Here is a 22,701-nt window from a genome sequence, read left to right as displayed (position 1 = left end):
AGAAGCAACGCCCAAGTCGGGGCGGTCCGGCCAGAGGGAGGTTCGGCGCCCATGTCGGGGCGGCCCAGCCCGAGGTTGAAGACGGTACGGTACTCACGTGAGGGTGGCTGGGACGGTGTTCTGGCGGTGGTGGCCTGAGTCCGGGGTTCGGCCGCGGGCCAGCGGCTGCGTCTGCAGGACTGGTGGGCGGCAACTTCGACCACCCCGGGCCGCGGTGTTTGAGCCGCGGGACTGATTTGTAACATCGCCCGGGGGGTATCGCCTCAGCGCAGAGGGAGAAGAGGAGGAAAGAGATTGCAGACCTAAGACTTTTGCCTCCATCACAGTGAGGAGATGCTAGGTGGACTCACTGTGGTGGATGTTAATATGTGTTTATTGTTGTTTTTATTGTATTGTATGTATGACTGCTGAAATTCCGTTCAGACTTCGGTCTGAATGACAATAAAGGCTATCTATCTATCTAACATGGAGCTATTAGGAGACAATCTACTGGCGATATTTATTTTATTGTTCTATTTGTCCCTTCACATGAAGTCAAATCATGAACCACATGAGTGACCGCATCCTAGTCCATTATTAGAAACAGACACCCAAACCAGTATTTAGTATTTTTTATCCATTAATATTAGTAAAAATAAATTTGCACAAAAATTTCAAATATTCCAAATGAGAGAAACAATGAGGGGAAAAGGTGTGAGCAAAGAGTCTTTAGTTTAGTTTAGAGACGCAGCATGGAAACATGCCCTTCGGCCCACCGAGTCTGTGCCAACCAGCAACCCCTGCACACTAATATCCTACACACACTAGGGACAATTTACAATTTTACCAAGCCAATTAGCCTACAAACCTGTACATCTTTGGAATGTATGAGGAAACCAGAGCTCCCGGAGTAAACCCACGGAGGTCACAGGGAGAACGTACAAACTCTACAGACAGCACCCATAGTCAGGTTCAAACCTGGGTCTCTGGCACTGTAAGGCTGCAACTCCACCGCTGTGCCATCATGCCGCCCCACGAATTACATGCTATTATTTCGAGAGAGTCATCAAATGGGGATTTCACTGATAATTCCTAACCTGCCCAAGTATGGTTCACCTCCCCATTATGGCAGTTCCATAATTTGCTCTTTCAGAATTCAGAAATCGCTCCCAAAAAATTTAAGGCTCAGAATAAAAGTCCACTCTTAAGGGCCTGTCCCACTTGGCCGTCATTTGCGCCTCATTTACGCGTCATATGTAAAATAGGTTGACGCGTCGTTAGGCGCGACGTCGCGCGCAAATCATGCGTCATCATGCCGTCTGGTGCACTTGACGTCATTAGAATACCCTGCGGCGCGCAGCGACTCATGGTTACGCATGGTGACGTAACCATGTGTCAGCACGCGATACACGTGAGACGTCGGGACGCAGCGTGCGACGCCAATGTGCCAGCGTGCGTACCCAATGTGTCAGCGATACGTCACGCAGGTGTCGCGCGAGGATTTCGTGCAGCACGAAATCCTGGAACGCCGCACAATACTGCGCGCAACTCCACACTCCACGCCTCTCCATACGCCCGTCCCGCGCTACTCACATGCTACCCGTGCGTCACAAAGCGACAACCACATTTTTGGAAGTCGCGTAAATGGCGCACAAATGACAGCCAAGTGGAACAGGCACTTACTTAACAGTGTTACTTTGGATAAAATAATAAACACAAAATGTATACGGAAAATTGAACTAGTGTATCAAGAACAACAATCACAGCCTGCCGTAAGCTGAATTTACAAGGATGTTATAATACAAGTACAAAGTGCTGGAGGAACTCAGTGTGTTAGGCAGCAACTGTGGAGGGAAAAGGACAGGTAAAGTTTTAGGTCAGAACCCTTCTTGAGACTGAAGAAGACTGCCTGAGGAAAGGTCCTGAACTTAAGCATCCACCTGTCCATTTCCCTCCACAGGTGCTGCCTGACCAACTGAGTTCCTCCAGCAATTTATGTTTTGATTCGAGGCCGGAAGTTTACTGGAAGTGGTCGCTTAGGGAATTTGCATTGGAAACTGGCAAGGCAATATCTTCTATTGATAAGAGGAAACAATGTACTGGAGTAACTCAGCTAGTCAGGCAGCATCTCTGGAGAACATGTGCAGGTGACGTTTTGGATTGGGACAACAATACAGTATTAAACTATTTCCAGTTAATTAAAACTATTTCTAGTTAATTATCTTCTGCCAACAACACAATCAAAATATTTGTGTATCCTGTTGTGTGTTATGACTGGTGGCAGACCAATTTCCCTCCGGGGATGAATAAAGTTCAATTGTATCGTATTAGATCGTATCGTATATCTCTGCCTATAAACCATGTACCTTAGAAGAATTTGTGTTGAGAGAAAAACTTTGCATAAGAATGATCTGCACTTATAACACGGATTCAATGGGAAAAATGGGGGGCAATGGATCAGCGTTCTCGTCGCGCCCCCCGTCAGTACCCAGGCTCGCCTGGGGAAGCCAATGATCCTCCCAGCAGACTAAATTCTACAAGACGACGCCTGAGAGCCAAGTCAAAGAATCCTAGTCATTATCCCAAAGCCGAAAGCAGCAACAACGACCAGCCTCAAGAGCACCTAGCAGTTGGACCTGCTCTCCGAATACTACAACTGAATGTTGAAGGCCTCTCTGCAGCCAAGCGACGCCTCATCGAAGTCCTCGCCCACCAACACTCCATTGACGTCATCTGTCTCCAAGAGACTCACGTTGGGCACAGAGGAAGCGGGCCGTTACACCATCATTGGCTTTGATCTTCTTTGCTATTCAGGACTGGACATGGCCCCTGCTTGGCCAGCCTTCACAAATGGGGCAGCAGCCCAACCCCACGGTGTGCTTGTGGAGAGCAGCAAACAATGCAACACATCATTGAAGCATGCCCTCAACAAAGACTCAAAGGAGGACTTGTCACCCTTCATACAGCAGATCAAGAGGCAACTGCTTGGCTAAAGGACTTTGCATTCGCTAAATAAATAAATGGGAAAAATGTTCTGCGTTACAGAAAATCGCGATCAGGTTATTTTTCTCTGAATGCAACCCATCCTACACGTGATCTGCTATATTTTCTAGTTCGTTTAAACTAGTCATTCATGAAAATTGGGCATATGTAAACCTCATAAAAACAATTGAAACATCAAAAGTGGTTGTGCTTCCTTTGTGCTATGTTACCTGTGGCTAGCCTGAAAAATACAGAAGGCCTAATTTCTTTAGTCAGTGGGCGGTTAAGCTATGGAACTCATAGCCACAGAGGGCTGTGGAGGCCAAGCCAGTGGATATTTTTAAGGCAGTGATAGACAAATTCTTGATTAGAACGGATGTCAAGGGGTATGGGGAGAAGGCAGGAAAATGGGATTAGGAGGCAGAGATCAGCCATGATTGAATGGTAAAGTAGATGGGCTGAATGGCCTTATTCCACTCCTATGACTTGTGAACTTGTGAAGTGAATGACTTGCAAGCTGCCTTTTCACTGCTACTCATAAAATCCTATTTATCTGGACCTGCAATTGTTTCTTTTAATTCTTGGCGTTTTCAATTTGGTTGATTATAATAGCTATTTTACACAGTGCATTTTTTGTCATTTTCTTTCAACTCCAACCATAAATGATATTTTCTTTTCCATCTCCTGGACAGGTAGATGAACCATTTGTCCGAGTATGACTCTTGTTCTAGAGAAACTGGAGGATGAGCAATGGTCAATAGGAGTTGTTCTTATGGCTATGGTGCGGTGAATAGATGGATACATGAATCATCCCAACAGGTAAATCCAGAACCACATCATTATGGGGATGTCTTGGTTTTTCTAATTTGGCACTTACACATGAACAGAGAAGCCACTGTGCAGATTATATCCGGACATAGTACATAAGCAAGAATAATTCTGAGAGGTTGAAAATTTAGGTGCAAAAGCTGAAGTGTTGCTACCTGCATTCACAGTTCATTGTGGAAAAGTGACTGATTCACAGAGAAGAGTGTTTTATAATCACTTGAGGTCTTATGCTGTTTGCAAATGTAAAGGAAACAAAGCTTATAATCGAATGTGTCAGGGGTTATGGGGAGAAGGCAGGAGAATGGGATTTGGAGGAAAAGATAGATCAGCCATTATTGAATGGCTGAGTAAACAATGGGCCAAATGGCCTAATTCTGCTCCTCTCACTTGTCAACTTATGAACTTATGAACATTGCATCGAGGAGATTGGTCTTTCCGAGGTACATCGATGCATAAGATGCAGTGAAAGAATTGTAAGCTTGTGTGGGTGTTTGGAGAAAAGCTGCCAATAAATGTTGAATCTTGGCTGAGCTTCGGTTGGATTTTGGCATGAGTTCAGTACAGAACAGTTGGACTGCTGACTTTTGGCTGCTGCTGTGGTGTTTGACTCCACTGGCTCAGGAGGCCCAGCACTGTGCTGCCTGTATTGCTGCATTTCCCCAGGTTTAAGACCTTTTTGACTACACACCCATGTGCCCAGCCACATTTTGTGGCAGGATGGTACTCTGCTATTTGAATGTTCAGTTGATGGTTGACCACAAGTATTGAAGAAAACACAAAGTGCTGGAGTAACTCAGCAGTCAGGCAACCTCTTTGGAGGAAATGGACAGATTATGCTTTGAAATCCTTCTACAAGTCATCTCTCAAATTCACTCCATGGACGTTGCCTGACTCATTGCGTTAGTCCCGCACTTTGTGTTTTGCTCAAGTTTCCAGCATCTGCAGTTTTTGTGCCTCCCTCTCCTTTTAAACGTTTGGCATTTACTCCAATCGGGTATCCAGGCAGAGGATCATAAAATGGGCATTTTTCCGATAATTCCTAACCTGTCCAAGTGCAGTGTACCTCCATGTTATGGCAATTCAGCCGACAAAGGTATTGATGAAAGCAGCAATCTGACACAAAAACTAATTATGTTCCTGAGCGAGTCTTCAGAATGGAACTCATTTACTACATTTCACACAACCATGCCTTTGAAGGAGCCAACGCATGTGGTAACCTCAAGAAGAAATGTACAAGAGTAGGTCAAGGAAAAGGAGGGCAAACTGAAGACCGAGCAGTGTTGCCAAATATCAGAAGACATTCATCCCCTCCTGCCTGCTCCAGATTTGAATATGGCTACAGCTGATTATAACATTATATCCAAAGGACACAGGTGAGAGGGAAAAGATTAAATTGGAACCTGCAGGGCAACATTTTCACACAGAGTGGTGGATATATGTAATGAGTTGCCAGAGGAGGTAGTTGAGGCAGGTACTATAACAACATTTAAAAGACATTTGGGCAGGTACATGGATAGAAATGTTTTATAGTGATATGGACCAAATAAAGGCAGGTGGGACTAGTGTAGATGGGGTATCTTGGCCGGCATGGGTAAATTGGGCAGAAGGGCCTGTTTCCATGCTGTACGTCTCTTTGACTCTTTGATTATAGCTGAGCTGATAGTAACTTCAACTATATATTCCTAAGGCTAGAAACATTTCCCCCCTTGTTAAGAATTGATCTACCTCTATCAAAAAAAGATTAAAAGACCTATGTTTTGACAGAGAGAAAACAAAACCTCCTCTGCTTATATAGGTGAACCCATATTTTTAATCAGTGACTTCCTTAATTTCTTGATTCTCTCAAAAAAAGGAAGCATCCATCTGTCGAGCCCCCTGAAAATCTTTTGTTTTAATCAGGTTCCCTCACACTTTTTTAATCTCCAATTCTTCCAAGTTTTGTCTGCCCAATCTGTTCACTTAAGAAAACACATCTGATGTGGGTATGTTGATTAGACCATCTTTTAAATGCTTCCAAAATATAAAAATTTCACCTGGAAATAACCATATAAACCATATAACCATATTACAATTACAGCACAGAAAAGTCCGTGCCGAACACTTATTTTCCCCTAGTCCCATCTACCTGCACTCAGACCATAACCCTCTATTCCTTTCCCATCCATATACCTATCCAATTTATTTTTAAATGATGAAATCGAACCTGCCTCCAACACTTCCACTGGAAGCTCATTCCACACAGCTACCACTCTCTGAGTAAAGAAGTTCCCCATGTTACCCCTAAACTGCTGTCCCTTAATTCTGAAGTCATGTCCTCTTGTTTGAATCTTCCCTACTCTCAATGGGAAAAGCTTATCCACGTCAACTCTGTCTATCCCTCTCATCATTTTAAAGACCTCTATCAAGTCCCCCCTTAACATTCTGCGCTCCAAAGAATAAAGACCTAACTTATTCAACCTTTCTCTGTAACTTAGTTGCTGAAACCCAGGCAACGTTCTAGTAAATCTCCTCTGTACTCTCTCTGTTTTGTTGACATCCTTCCTATAATTGGGCGACCAAAATTGTACACCATACTCCAGAATTGGTCTCACCAATGCCTTGTACAATTTTAACATTACATCACAACTTCTATACTCATTGCTCTGATTTATAAAGGCTAGCACACCAAAAGCTTTCTTTACCACCCTATCTACATGAGATTCCACCTTCAGGGAACTATGCACAGTTATTCCTAGATCCCTCTGTTCAATTGCATTCCTCAATTCGCTACCATTTACCATGTACGTCCTATTTTGATTTGTCCTGCCAAGATGTAGCACCTCACACTTATCAGCATTAAACTCCATCTGCCATCTTTCAGCCCATTCTTCCAAATGGCCTAAATCTCTCTGTAGACTTTGGAAATCTACTTAATTATCCACAACACCACCTATCTTAGTATCACCTGCATACTTACTAATCCAATTTACCACACCATCATCCAGATCATTGATGTATATGACAAACAACAGTGGACCCAACACAGATCCTTGAGGCACCCCACTAGTTACCGGCCTCCAACCTGACACACAGCCATCCACCATTACTCTCTGGCATCTCCCATTCAGCCACCGTTGAATCTATCTTGCTACTCCTGCATTAATACCCAACAATTGAACCTTCTTAACCAACCTTCCATGAGGAACCTTGTCAAAGGCCTTACTAAAGTCCATATAGACAACATCCACTGCTTTATAGACAACATCCACTGAAATAAGAAGAACAATTTAAATGTATTCAGTTTAGTTTAATGTCACGTGTACCGAGGTACTGTGAAAGGCTTTTGTTGCGTGCTAACCAATCAGCGGAACGACAATACATGATTACAATCGAACCATTTACAGTGTATAGATACATGATGATGGAATAACGTTTAGTGCAAGGTAAAGCCAGTAAAGTCTGTCTGGGGTAGTCTACATGAGAAATAATATCACTCAAGCAATATCTTACCAGTCTCCGATGCTTTAATTCACTAATTCCATTGTTGCTTTAAGGTATTTTCCTTGGTGCAAAAACCTGGGAAGGTGAAACTGTTGAACAATCATTGATGAGACCAAAAGGTCTGCTTGAAGGTTGGTGTGCACCCTTCTTTGAAGAGGAGCTGATTCTCTTTTGAAAAGGGAAAGAAGAGACAGGTTGTGGGATTAAAGCTCTGGAGAGTGGTAAAATATTACGAGAGTGAATTAATTTCAAGAAGAATGAGGTTGTGAGAAGTTCCAAGATGTTGGGATGATTTTAAAACCCCTTTCAGATTTTTGCCTTCAAACTGCTTCTCTGCTTAGGTTTGCAGGCTTTCTTTGAGGTTTGAGGTTTGCTGTGTAATGTTCTGACCACATAGCATCTGATCAAGTGATGCTCAGTCTAAACACTTCTAACCACCCCAGCATCTGTAGTAGCTTCCTTTCCTTCTCTGGTCACCTCTGATCGTATATTCCATGATTTTCTGCATTCTCCTGTGTCCATCTCCTGGAAGAAATTCATCTGTCTCTCCTAATCCCTATGATAGTCTCCAGCTCTCTGTGCCCTCATTCCCAAATTTCTGGGTCTTTTTTTGAGACACATATTCCATGCCCTTTAATTCTGTAATTCCCTGCCTCTCTCAACACCCTGAATTTCCATTTCCATGCTATAAGACTGTTTTCCGAGCCTTCCCATCTCCCCCATTCTCTGCTCTTCAAAAATTGATGTTAAATTACCTATTCCAATTACCACAGCATAATCAAGGACCAGTCTCACCCCGGTCACTCTCTCTTCTTCTCTCTCTCATCAAGCAAGGTGTACAGAAGTTTTAAAAAGCATACTCCAGATCAGGTACAGTTGCTTCCCAGCTGTAACTGAACTGTCCTCTCACCAGCTCGAGTGCAATCTTGACCCCCCACCTGCCTCATTGGAGACCTTTGGACTATTTTTAATCAGACTTTATCTTGCACCAAATGTTGTGCCCTTTATCCTTTATCTGTACACTGTGGACGGCTTGATTATAACCATGGATAATCTTTTCTTTGACTGGATAGCACACAACAAAAAGCTTTTCACTGAATCTTGGTACATGTGACAATAATAAATTAAACCAAGCTAAACTAAACTGAACAATTTTGATTAAAAAATGTTCACCCTGGCTTCTATCCCAGCAGCGAGGTGCAAACTGGACTTGTTTCATTTCCAATCACCTTCCACTGTTAGTGACAGTTTTCAAGCTGTTCTACATTAATGGTTTTATTAAGCCAAAATTAACACATTTATAATCTCATGAACTGAATTAATTTTAATTTAATTGCAATGTTAAAGATTGTTATTATTATCAGATGGAAATGATGAAAAACAGAGGTATTAGCAGTTAAAAAACCCAACAGAGTTTGTCTGCAAGGGAGATGGGCATTGTGATTGACGAAAGCCTTAATCTAACAGCAGGTCTCATTTTGTTATGCTTTGGAATAACTCAGCTGGGGGAATAGTCTGTTACTTCAAATGGCTTCCAGCATATACATTTCTGATGAACATGACGATAACCCTGAGGCAATGAAATTCACACAACATGATTGTTATTATTCCACTCTCTATTTGAAAATGAAATTATTTAAATACTCATGTCAATGGGATTGTACTAGTTAGGGAATGTGTGAAGGTCAAGAGAAAATCAAGCAGCAAAGTGATTCTGTCTGACTCAGCAAAGCAAATTATATAATGAAGAGAAGTGAATCCAGTGGATTCAAAGAATGTCACTTCTGTCTGTGCTCTGAGGCAGGTTGAGGCTATTGGCTTCACAGGGAACACAAGTTGCTGGTGGCTCCACTGGTAAAATATATATAATGTTATTCTATCTTACGTCATTTAGAATACAATTAGAAGACAAGGGATAAGACTATTGCCCTTTTGAGGTTGCACAACTCGTCACTGAGTTTGTTTTATTTTCTGCATTTTCCTAACATCTCTTGATTATTTGTTATATTTACAAACCTATTAAATTCTGATTTGAATATGTCAATGGCACAAACAACCAAAGCGCAATGGGGCAGAAAGCCCTAAATATTCACAATCCTATCTCAGTTCAATTTGGCTGACCCCTCATTGTGTGTCCCTGCAAACCTATACTGTCCCTGCCTGCTTCAAAGTCTCCACTATTGTCCTTGTACCCAAAAAGGCAAGGATTACTGGTCTTAACGACTACAGGCCTGTCACACTGACCTCTGTAGTCATGAAGACCTTTGAAAGGCTTGTGCTGGTCAAGCTGAAAAATATCACAAACCCCCTGCTAGATCCTCTGCAGTTTGCATATCGGGCCATTAGATCTGTGGATGACGCAGTCAATCTGGGCCTGCACTTTATCCTCCAGCACCTGCACCGCCAGGGATCCTATGAAAAGATTTTGTTTGTTGATTTTAGCTCTGCATTCGACACCATTGTGCCAGAGCTACTACACTCCAAATTTTCCGAGTTGACTGTACCTAAACACCTCTTTCGGTGGATCACCAGCTTCCTGACAGGCCGGAAGCAGCATGTGAGGCTGGGAAAGCACATCTCGGACCCGCAAACCTCCAGCATAGGAGCACCGCAAGGCTGCGTACTCTCTCCTCTACTCTCTCTACACCAACGACTGCACCTCCACAGACTTCTCTGTCAAGCTTCTCAAGTTTGGGGAGGACATAACCCTGATTGGACTGATTCAGGATGGGGAGGAATCTGCCTACAGACAGGAAGTGTCACAGCTGGCGTCCTGGTGCCATCACAACAACCTGGAGCTCAATGCTCTTAAGACAGTGGAATTGATTGTAGACTTTAGGAGAGCTCCCCCTCCCCTCACCCCACTCACCATCAACAACACCACAGTCACATCTGTGGAGACTTTTAAGTTCCTGGGAACCATCATCTCCAAGGACCTTAAATGGGGGGCTACCATCGACTCCACAGTCAAAAAGGCACAACAGAGGATGTACTTCCTACGGCAGCTGAGGAAGCACAATCTGCCACAGGCAATGATGGTCCAATTCTATACGGCCATCGTAGAGTCTGTCCTCACCTTCTCCATCATGGTCTGGTTTGGCTCAGCCACCAAGCACGACATCCGGAAGCTGCAGCGAATCGTCCGATCAGCCGAGAAGGTTATTGGCTGCAACCTTCCCCCCATTGATCAACTGTACATTGCAAGGGCAAGGAAGCGAGCCCTCTCACCCTGGCCACAAACTCTTTGAATCACTTCCCCCTGGAAGGCGACTCCGGACTGTCAAAGCTGCCACAGCCAGACATAACAACAGCCATTTCCCACGAGTAGTAGCTCTACTCAATAGTCAAAAATCTGTAGCCTCCTTTTGCTCTGGTATTTTGTTTGGTTCACATTTTCGATCAATGGTGTTTTATTATTAATGTTTAGTGTTTTATGTGTCATTCGTAACTGTCACTTTATGTCACGTTGTCACTTGTGGGTGGAGCATCAAGGCAAATTCCTTATATGTCAATACTTGGCCAATAAACTTATTCATATTCATTCATATTCATATTTTGGGACTGCGGGGCTATGATTCCTGGTCCCAGAGAGTGCAAACACCCTTTCAGCATCTCCACTGGGAAGCCCCTAAATTATTTTATATTTTTCAATGAATCTTATTCATCTCAATTTAAGGAATAGGCCATGTCTACTTTCTTGCCAAAGACCAAGCATCTATATAATTAAAAGTCTCATCTTGACCACTTCCTGTATATTGATTTTAGAAAAATTGCTACCATATATCGCTATGATTTTTGGCCATCTTACCCGCAGTCCTCCTCCGCTGAGCAGACCCCAAGGATTTTATCCCATCGATGAAAAATAAAAAAGTTATGAGTTTTTAAAAAACCTTGAGATCCTCTCGCCTGTCAATCACTGCAATGAAGCTAACGCCCCTTCTGGGGGTGGGGGGTGGTGGCAGGACTATAAAACCCCGGATGCCTGGACGTGACTCAGTCACTCTGCAAGATCACGAGGGAGAGGCCACGACTCTCATTCTAAGCTGTGAATCAACTGAACTGTGAGTCTGGAATGTACTTGCAATAAATGATTTGTTATGCCTTAATGACAATGCTATGAGTTGTTTGGCCTGTTGCCCTGCCTGTGCTTGAAACTGCAGTGCTTTATTAGGTCTGGCTGTGTTTAGAAGGAATAAGTGCTTTATTAGGTCCGACTGTGTTTGGTTAAAAAGTCCCGCTCATTTCATGACTTCCCTTAAGTGGACAGGTCGCTCTGATTGCGTAATTTCCGGTGAGTGCAGAGGTCGCGCTGATTGCGTAATTTCCGGTGAGTGCAGAGGTCGTGCTGATTGCGTAATTTCCGGTAAGTGCAGAAGTCACGCTGATTGCGGAAGTGCCGCTGACTGCGGAAGCCCCAAAGTGGAAAGGCCGCGCTCAGCCATGTGAGTATTCAAGAAGGTTTACTGCCATATATATGGTTTTTGAGTCAGTGAGTGTGTGTGAATGTGCTTGTGAGTGTGTGTGTGTGTGAGTGTGTGTACGTGTGTCAGTGTCTGTGTGTGTGTGTGTGTGTGTGTGTGTATGTGTGTATGTGTGTGTGTGTGTATGTGTGTGTGTGAGTGTGTGTGTTTGTGAGTGTATGTGTGTGTGTGAGTGTGTGTGTTTGTGAGTGTATGTGTGTGTGTGAGTGTGTGTGTGAGTGTGAGTGTGAGTGTGTGTGTGTGTTTGTTTGTGTGTGTGTGAGTGGGAGTGTGTGTGTTTGTGTGTGTGTGAGTAAGTGAGTGAGTGAGTGGTCTCAGTGACTGAGCTGCCAGTCCAAGATTCCATTCAGCCCACAATGTCCATACTAGCCCTCTGGAAACCAGTCCCATCGGCCCACAATTTCATGCTAGCACTCCAGAAAGCCCCCCCCCCCCCCCCCCTCCCCCCCCCTCCCCCCCCCCCCCCCCTCCCCCCCACTGGCCAGCAATATTGGAATTGGTGGAGAGGTGGAATATTGCATTGGGGGACTAGCCCTTCCATGTGAAGCTGGGATCCAACGGGCCCCACTTAATCTAGTATTATTCTAGAAATATCTTGTGGAACATAATTACATTTAATCTGACCTTTCCTTAGATTCCTCAGAAAGGACGGGTTGCACTTGAACCCGAGGGGGGACCAATATCCTGGCGGGGAGATTTGCAAAGGCTACTGGGGAGACTTTAAACTAGAACGGTTGGGGGGAGGGACTCAAATAGAGAAAGCTAGTAGACAGAGTGTGAGGCAGGAGGCACAGAAGGGAAGCACTTGGACCCAAAATCTAGGGGAGAAAGAAGAAAAAGAAAATAAACAGAGAATAAGAGGCGGTGGGTTTCTTAAATGTGTATATTTTAATGCTAGGAGCATTGTAAGAAAGGTGGATGAGCTTTGAGCCAGGATTGACACCTGGAAGTATGATGTTGTGGCGATCAGTGAAACATGGTTGCAGGAGGGCTGTGATTGGAAACTAAATATTCCAGGATTTCGTTGCTTCAGATGTGATAGAATTGGAGGGGCAAGAGGTGGAGGTGTTGCATTGCTTGTCAGGGAAGATATTACAGCAGTGCTTTGGCAGGATAGATTAGAGGGCTCATCTAGGGAGGCTATTTGGGTGGAACTGAGAGTGGGAAAGGTGTAGAAACACTTATAGGGATGTATTATAGACCGCCAAATGGGGAGATTTCAATTTTCCACACATAGACTGACATTCTGTCAATGGGCTGGATGATTTGGAGTTTGTAAAATGTGTGCAGGTTAGTTTTTTGCAGCAATACATAGAGGTACCTACTAGAGAAGGGGCAGTGCTGGGCCTCCTGTTAGTGTAGAAATAGCAGGGGCTATGACAGAAATATTTCAAATGTCATTAGAAACGGGAATAGTGCCGGAGGATTGGCGTACTGCGCATGTTGTTCCATTGTTTAAAAAGGGTCTAAGAGTAAACCTAGCAATTATAGACCTGTTAGTTTGACTTCAGTGGTGGGCAAATTAATGGAAAGGATACTTAGAGATAATATATATAAGCATCTGGATAAACAGGGTCTGATTAGGAACAGTCAACATGGATTTGTGCCTGGAAGGTCATGTTTGACTAATCTTCTTGAATTTTTTGAAGAGGTTACTAGGGAAATTGATGAGGGTAAAGCAGTGGATGTTGTCTATATGGACTTTAGTAAGGCCTTTGACAAGGTTCCTCATGGAAGGTTGGTTAAGAAGGTTCAATTGTTGGGTATTAATGCAGGAATAGCAAGATGGATTCAACAGTGGCTGAATGGGAGATGCCAGAGAGTAATGGTGGATGGCTGTGTGTCAGGTTGGAGGCCGGTGACTAGTGGGGTGCCTCAGGGATCTGTGTTGGTTCCACTGTTGTTTGTCATATACATCAATGATCTGGATGATGGTGTGGTAAATTAGATTAGTAAGTATGCAGGTGATACTAAAATAGGTGGTGTTGTGGATAATGAAGTAGATTTCCAAAGTCTACAGAGAGATTTAGGCCATTTGGAAGAATGGGCTGAAAGATGGCAGATGGAGTTTAATGCTGATAAGTGTGAGGTGCTACATCTTGGCAGGACAAATCAAAATAGGACGTACATGGTAAATGGTAGCGAATTGAGGAATGCAGTTGAACAGAGGGATCTAGGAATAACTGTGCATAGTTCCCTGAAGGTGGAATCTCATGTAGATAGGGTGGTAAAGAAAGCTTTTGGTGTGCTAGCCTTTATAAATCAGAGCAATGAGTATAGAAATTGTGATGTAATGTTAAAATTGTACAAGGCATTGGTGAGACCAATTCTGGAGTATGGTGTACAATTTTGGTCGCCCAATTATAGGAAGGATGTCAACAAAACAGAGTGAGTACAGAGGAGATTTACTAGAACGTTGCCTGGGTTTCAGCAACTAAGTTACAGAGAAAGGTTGAATAAGTTAGGTCTTTATTCTTTGGAGCGCAGAATGTTAAGGGGGGACGATAGAGGTCTTTAAAATGATGAGAGGGATAGGCAGAGTTGACGTGGATAAGCTTTTCCCATTGAGAGTAGGGAAGATTCAAACAAGAGGACATGACTTCAGAATTAAGGGACAGAAGTTTAGGGGTAACATGGGGGAACTTCTTTACTCAGAGAGTGGTAGCTGTGTGGAATGAGCTTCCAGTGGAAGTGGCGGAGGCAGGTTCGATTTTATCATTTAAAAATAAATTGGATAGGTATATGGATGGGAAAGGAATGGAGGGTTATGGTCTGAGTGTAGGTAGATGGGACTAGGGGAAAATAAGTGTTCGGCACGGACTTGTAGGGCCGAGATGGCCTGTTTCCGTGCTGTAATTGTTATATGGTTATAACCAAGAGCAAAACTGAGTACATTAAAATGGTTCTAATTTGTTATTCCATAGTTGTTTGAAAATCCCAACTTTCAGCTCTTTCCCCCATTCCTTTTAAACTCACGATGGCCCTATTTCTGATGTTCCTCTTGGTATCACCAAGCCCCTGCTTCCTGAGCTCAATTTAAACTCATCAGGATTTTGAATTTCACCCTTCCTTTAAAATGAGTGGATTATGTTTCTCATGCTTCCTTTAAATTCAATGGGATCACTAGAAATGTGTTACACTACAGTTTTTAATCTGACTTATCGGATTTTTACTGTGCGATGCACAGTACTCCATAGTGATCTCACCGAGACACTATATAATAAATGGGAGGAGACGACAAACAGGCAGAGAAAACGATTCACAGTTGTGCTTGAAACCTCCTTGAAGATGTGCAACTTCCTCACTGATTTACAGGAACCTCTGGGCCTAGATTGATCAACGTGAAGAAACAGAACTCAAGATGGTATTGAGAACCTGGACACCATGTGCAAGTGACAAACCGCCTCCGCCTCACAATCTACCCCATCAAATACCTCCGCCTTTGCGTGGAAGCGTCTGTGGTTCCCACATTGGCCTCATCAGCCACCTCACAACCCGCTGGAGTGGAAGCAAGTTGTTCTTGATCCCAAGGGACTCTCTAAGACGCAGAGATATAATTGTACTAAGACTTTGACTTTGTGCCAATCCCTTGCAATAAAGTTTAAAATATCATTTGCTTTCCTAATTGCTTCCAGTACCTGGGTATTAACTTTCAGTGACTGTTAGAAGGAAATACAGGACCTTCAACAGCATATTTCTCAGTCTCTCACTTTTCTGCTTTCTTCCAAAGCAGATCACTTCACATTGCATTAATATTCTTGCCCATTTGCTTAAGCTGTTGATAATTCTTCACAGCTTCACTACATCCCGTCACAACTTAGTTTCCCAACAAGTGTTGTGTCATAAACAAACCGGAGTACCATGAACAAAGTACCCTCATCTAAGCAATTACTACAGACTGGGATCCACGAACAGGTCATGAGCAAATCAAACTAATTCCATTTTTCAAACCAGATTATCTGTTTATTTTTATGGTAATAATCCTTCGAACCTGATTAAAATTATCACCTCTTTAGTTTATCAAATGTTTGATTTTGCTGGGTTGTAAAATATCTGTCATTCTATTTTACTTCAAGTTTTGTGCGTTAGTGGATACTTCTAAATGCAATCGAAAATTATATGAGTGATGCTCAAATCAAATTGTCAATTCTCTATCACCCAGTTTACACTTGTGGACAATGTCGAAGTGACCCCCCCAGTGAGTTACTGTGAGCCAGCAATGTAATGAGACTGTGGCATGAAACTGGCCTTTATCAATAGCACAAAACATCCAATAATGAATTGGCAGTCCAATTCTACACCGCACCCGATTTTATTTTCCATTGAGGCTGATGGCATGCTTTCTAGGCAGTACATGAGAAAACCACGTACAGTATGTTGTTGTGAAATCTATGCTAGCCGACATGTGTTGAAAGCTCCTTGGCTCATTCTTCCAATTGCTCCACCAGCTTCCAATGCTCCATATACTTCCTTCTTTTAAACGCAAGGTAACATGCAACAGGATTCTGTTCTCACCATTTGTGGATAGATGCAAAATAATTCCTGACAAGATGCTCCTGGCTCTTCCTGGACCATCCATGTTAGCTCCTGCTCCCTTGTTCTCCATTATTTACCCAATGTTTTACTCTTGAACTCTGTCCCAAAATCTCTCAAGCCTGGTGTATTGCTACAGTAATATGAGCTTGATGTGCGTAATTAATAGGATCTCCAAAAAAGACATGATCTGCCATGTTTACACCAAGGAAAATGAACAATCCCCGTTTCTATTAATTTTTTATGTTTCAAACAAGATACACCTCATTCTTTTAAATTCCAATGAATATGGAGCATCCTTATTCAAAATCTCCTCATAGGACAATTCAGGGATGTAATGATGAGGCTGTATAATGCCCTGGTCAGCAGTTTTGGGCCCCATAACTGAGGAGTGATGTGCTGGCATTCGAGAGGGTCCAGAGGTTTATATGAATGATCCCAGGGATGATTGGGAGCACTTGACAACACTGGGCCTGTATTCGCAAGAGTTTGGAAGGTTGAGAGGGGACCTCATTGAAACTTACAAATAATGAAAGATAAAGTGGATGTGGAAAGGATGTTTCCACTGGTAGGAAAGTCTAGGACCAGAGGTCATAGCCTCAGAATTAAAGGGCGCTCTTTTAGAAAGGTGGTGAGGAGGAACGTCTTTAGTCAGAGGTCAGTTAATTTGTGGAATACAATGCTACAGAGGTCAGTTTGAAGGCAGAGAAAGACAAATTCTTGATTAGAACGGGTGTCAAGGGTTATGGGGAAAAAACAATAAAATGAGATTAGGAGGTAGAGATCATCCATGACGGAGTAGACTCAATGGGCTGAATGGCCTAATTCTACTCCAAAAACGTGTGAACTTGTGAACATGATTGGGTTAACATGTGAGGAGTGTTTGATGGGTCTGGGCCTGTACTCGCTGGGGATGAGGTGGATCTCATTGAAACTCACCAAATAATGATAGGCCTAGACATAGTGGATGCGGAGGGGAGAAAGAATTGTTGACATTTCAGAGCAAAACACTGCAGCAGGATCTCTATGAATCCTGATCCAGGGCTTCAATGTGAAAAGTCAAAAATTTGATTCCCCTCCACAGATGCTGCTCTGCCCTTGTTCCACCAGCAGTTTGTTTGTTGCTCCTGATTCCAGCATCAGCAGTCCCCTGTGTCCTGTGTCTCTCAGGTTTCTGGAACAATTTCTAGAATTCTTGATGTCAGGTTAATTGGTCAGTTCTTCCCTAGTTTCTCCTTCCCTCCTTTCTTGAATAAGTCTGTCATATTTGTTAGCATCCCTCAATCTGCTGGGGTTATTGCAGGGACTGTTACAGTTATGTGACAGTTAGTCCCAGAGTTTCTCCCAGTTGTTATCAGGCAACTGCAACATTCTACCACAACCAAAGAGCAATGCTGAACTACAACCTACCTGACTGGTGACCCTCGGACTATCCTTGATCGGACTTTGCTGGCTTTACCTTGCACTAAACATAATTCCTTTATCATGTATTTATACACTGTAAATGGCTCGATTGTAATCATGTATTGTCTTTCTGCTGTGGATAGCGTGAACAAAGGCTTTTCACTGAACCTTAGTACATGTGACAATACACTAAACTGAAACTGATGAAGGAAAGGTGTGTGATAGAGTGTGGCCTAGTCAAATGACATAATACTCAGAGGAGGAGGAGTAGAGATACACTCTAGACTGTAAGGGAAAAGGAGAGCAATTATGTACTCAGCAGTACATGCAGATTGTGATGATGATGGAGAAGTAGCAGTGTAGGAAATATTACCTTATGTAGAAAAGTGCATTGCTATTTGAAAATATACATCTATATCATATATATACCAGAATTCTAAGTTCATACTTTATCAGGGAGGATCCATTTTTTTTCAAATGTCACGGAGAAAATACTCCCCCTCATCAGCTAAAAAAACACGCCTGGAATTGCCATGGTAGTTGTTTGGGGGAAACAATTCTAATCCTCAGAGAAGTTTCATTGCCAACCAAATAAAACCATTCATGCCATTTCTCCAGGAGTTTGGCCGATCTCCTTCTGAACTTGCAGCAGGGGAACTTGGAGAACCCCATGGAAATTCAGGGACATGTTTTTTTTTTACATGGCCTCATCACACTTGTGGTGCAGGAAGTATCATTTCTGGTGCTGCTCAGTTAATTTGTGGTCTTTGAGGTGCTTTAAAAAAAAGAACAACCTTTCCAAACAAACTATTTTGCAAAGTGCGGTGGTGCCAAAGACTACAAGAAAAGGCAACAATACTTGTTTGGTGGTGAGAAACAGAAATATGAATAAATGACAAAACAGTTGATGGATTAAATAAAGTACACTTCCAAGGCAATAACATCCAGTGAGTCTGCACTTTATTAAAGCACTATATAATGCAAGGTTCCCATCAACAGTACCAAGGAGGCAAACCACTCTTGTGCAGAAATGTCAGAATGAGTACAAGGCAATATGCCCTGCTTCATAATTGAGTTAATAAGCAATTTAATAATTTATCTTTTCTCGCATGAATTTGGAAATTGGAAACCAAAAATCATGGCTGATGTTGGCATGGGTTCATGGATGTTATTTTATGGAGTCAACCAGTGCTTTTTTTGTGAAAGAATGCATGGTACGGTGTACCAGAAACTATTAATAAAATTAAATGTCATATATTCGTTTTCTGGCCATGTGATAATTATGTTATGGTATTATGATTTCATGCAGAGTGCAGGCCACCAAATTCAAATGCAATTTCATACCATTTCAAGCAGCAAACAGGCTACCAAATTCAAATACAATTTCATACCATTTCAAGCCGAGTGCAGGCCACCAAATTCAAATGCAATTTCATACAATTTGGGCTTTATACTCCTGGCCCCCCCGGAAGGGGCGTTACCTTCATTGTGGTGATTGACAGGCGAGAGGACCAATCAGCTGATCTCAAGTTTTTTAAACATTCATAACTTTTTTATTTTTCATCGATCGGAAAAATCCTCAGGGCTGCCTCAGCAGAGTAGGACTGTGAGTAAGATGGCCAAAAATCATAGCGATATATAGTTACGTTCTTTCTAAAATCAATATGCAGCGCAGACAGGAAGTGGTCAAGATGAGACTTTTAGTTTTATATATATATATATATATATATATATATATATATATATATTCATTAATCATGTATACTTTTTGTATACTACATTGGAGTAAACCTATTTGAACCGGGCATTTTAATATGATTGGGATATGCTAGAAAGCAGTCTCTGTTCGTTCAGGTTTTGTCCCTTCTTGCCTTGTAAAACTTTCCCATTTGTATTGCCAGATGGAACAGAAAATGTTCCAAGTTCTTGTACCAATATTAGTGATGTTACTCAAACATGGGAATTTATTGCTTCTTATGCAGACTTTATTTTTATATTCTCAAAATGTTACACTTTTATAAAGTCTACCATGCATATGAGGTAAATCCATTATACGACCTGTACAGGGTGAATAGAAGGCATAGGCCAATCAGACCGTGGATTTCGACTGCCTTTACATGTATTTAATTAATTAAATCAAGGTGTTTGGTTGTGTCTGACTTATAACATTGGCTCTGCTATGTAATGTAATTGGCCTTGCAATGTTTGCATTTGGTAATTATATGAAGAGCACCAGTAGTAATATCAGAACAACTTTTACTTCCAGGTTTTTCACATATGTACCTGTTCTAAAATGCAAAACTTGACCTTTAAACAACTGCATATTTATCAAGGTATTGTGTTGTGTATTTATTGACATCATTAAAGGGGAGGCAAAGGTATGGCATATCATGGACACTGAACCCTACAATATTATAAAGACAAGAAAAAATCCTATTCAAATTTCTCTGTGAAATATTTGCACATTCTCACCTCATATATCAATGTTAATATCTGATATTGATATTAATCACGTTGAGATTATCTTAAAATTGTTACAGGAAGATTGGAAATAAAATTACCTAATGAACATGCTGCAAATGACATTTTTATATATGTGCCATTACGTTATATCATCAAATCAATAATGAAGCTTTGAAGAAGAAGATTTGACATTGACTAAGACTCAGATCAAATGTAATATCACAGGACTGCAATACTCAAAGTATTGTATAACATATATGCTCTGTTTTTAACATAATTTTTAAAATGTTATTCATAGCTTTTCCTTGGTATCAATGGAAAAAGTGTGGTTGTGACCTTTTTTCAAATGTACATCAGCTGTTTTAGTTTGTTCAATGGTAATCTATACTTTTTTTGAGATTTAAATTAGAAATATCTCTCAAAAATATATCTTCTTCCAAAGCATTCCCTCAGAGTTAATCCTTTCCCTGCCATTATGTAATCATATAAATATAATCAATGCCCAAGCGAGAATAATTATTGCTGATATTTCTGAAGCATCCGCGTATGTTGTGCTTGTCACAGTTAACATTATTATGTCCCGACACAGAAGTTTTTAACATGCTAGGATTGCATAGAAAATAAACTCCCATGTCTAAATTTCTCTCATTGTGTGAACGTGTCAGGTGGTGTTGTGCTGATGCCACAAGGTAATGAAATCGTCAATTATAAAATGATCTATAAAGATGTCTGAAACTATTTTGGTGCTAGATGACTAAAGGTGATCTAATACTGACTTATAATTTAGTCTTGCCATTCATTTCTTAAGAAACCACAATTGGAGCCTTAATTAACCCCCCCCCCCCTGCACTGGTGATTTAAACAGCTGCACAGACTAAAACAGTTGTTTTGTTCTGTGGACAATTGCATTCAGATAACTGTAAGACTTTTTTAATGGCACAATCAAGGGTGTGATAAGGTTGAAACAAGGAACTACAGGTACAGGTTACTAAACACGACACAAAGTGCTGGAGTAACTCAGCAGGTCAAGTCAAGTCAAGTCAAGTCACTTTTATTTCTATAACACATTCAAAAAACAACTCTTGTTGGCCAAAGTGCTTTATATTGGTGGATGTACTAACGTTATACAACATTGGTTCATAGATTAAGTACATACATAAATACATACATATAGCCCTCCCTCAGAGGACGTCAAGAAAGAATCTTGATCAGGCAGTGCCTTTGGAAAACATGGTGGGGTGATGTTTTGGGTTGGGACCCTGCCTCAGACTGATTGTGGGGATGAGTGATGGGGAGAGGGAAGAAATCTGGAGGAGAGAAGGGGCATGACAATGTCTGAAGAAGTCTGAAGAAGGGTCCTAACCCGAAACATCGCCTATACGTTCTCCAGGGATACTGCCTAGCTCACTGAGTTACTCCAGCACTTTGTGTCTTTTTTATAGACAGGATAAAGCCTGACAACTAATAGTAGGAGAAACAAAGAACTGTCGTTGGTGGATGGATGGATACACGTGGAGGTGGGGAGAGGGGGAGGGGAGAGAGGAGAGGAGGGGGGGGGGGGGGGGGGGGGGGGGGTGGGAGGCAGCTGGTTGGACAAAGGCCAGAGGTTAAAAGATAGAAAGTGTTGAGACAAATGGATTGAACAGTTGTGAATTGTAAACCTTCTGCTCCACGGGAGGTTTCTGTCCTCCCAGAGGAAAGGAATGTAGGTGGAAGGAGAGAGGATGTGATCAATGGTGGGACAATCGTCAGTCACAAAGTTTGTAATCTGCATCAGAATAATTTGGTAATTCAATAGTGCTATTCCTTCAATGTGGACCTATTGTCAATTTTTTTATGTAGACTATTTTTTTATGTTGCCACTCCCCCACCTACAAAATTACTTCAGAAGCTTATCAGCCATTTACAGCATGACAATGGCTGTGCTTTCTTTAATGATTGTAGCTTGTCTAACAATAATTCAACAATCTGATGTCCACCAGTGTATGCAAGAAAGTGACAGGACAGGTTAAGAAAATGGTTTAAAAAAAAGACACTGGATCTGAAGCTTTTCATTTAGATGTATAGAATCTAAAGGCAAGGGAGCCATAATGGATTTCTATAAAATGTTGGTTTGGCCACAAATGAAACCTTCATAACAAACTCATCAGGAAGGTTGGCTCCATCCCGGAGGCAGAGTTGGATTCATGGGAGGTGGGCATGGAGGGGAGGATGCTCCTTAAACTACAGAGCATCCTGGACAATACAGTTCACCCCCTCCGTGACATACTGGTCAAACAGAGGAGTACCTTCAGCAACAAGCTGGTTCCACCAAGGTGCAGGACCGAACACCACAGTAGATCCTTCTTCCCTGTGGTTATCAAACTGTACAACTCCTCCCCCTTCTGTCATGAGGTAGACTGCAGTTTGTGGTTTTTATGACTGTTGGTAAATCAATTTCCCTCCTGGGATAAATAAAGTTCTATTGTATCGTATCGTATCGTAATTGAATTCGGATAATCAGACCAGGAAAGATAGACAACTTTGAAGAATGTGCAGAGCAGATATTCCA

General features: G+C 42.1%; 1 long non-coding RNA gene across 1 annotated transcript; it reads right to left on the bottom strand.

Moving 5' to 3' along the window:
- Window positions 1-4,699: 4,699 nt before the first annotated feature.
- On the bottom strand, window positions 4,700-21,848 carry LOC116970667. Its single transcript, XR_004411249.1, has 3 exons — window positions 21,812-21,848; window positions 15,427-15,431; window positions 4,700-4,712 (listed from the first exon to the last, which is right to left on the bottom strand). It is a non-coding gene; the product is annotated as an uncharacterized LOC116970667 (long non-coding RNA).
- Window positions 21,849-22,701: the final 853 nt, after the last annotated feature.

This window comes from Amblyraja radiata, chromosome 3, assembly GCF_010909765.2.
Source record: "Amblyraja radiata isolate CabotCenter1 chromosome 3, sAmbRad1.1.pri, whole genome shotgun sequence".
Taxonomy (NCBI): domain Eukaryota; kingdom Metazoa; phylum Chordata; class Chondrichthyes; order Rajiformes; family Rajidae; genus Amblyraja; species Amblyraja radiata.
The sequence above is the reverse complement of the archived record's forward strand: the minus strand, read 5'-3'. Positions and strand labels throughout refer to the sequence as shown.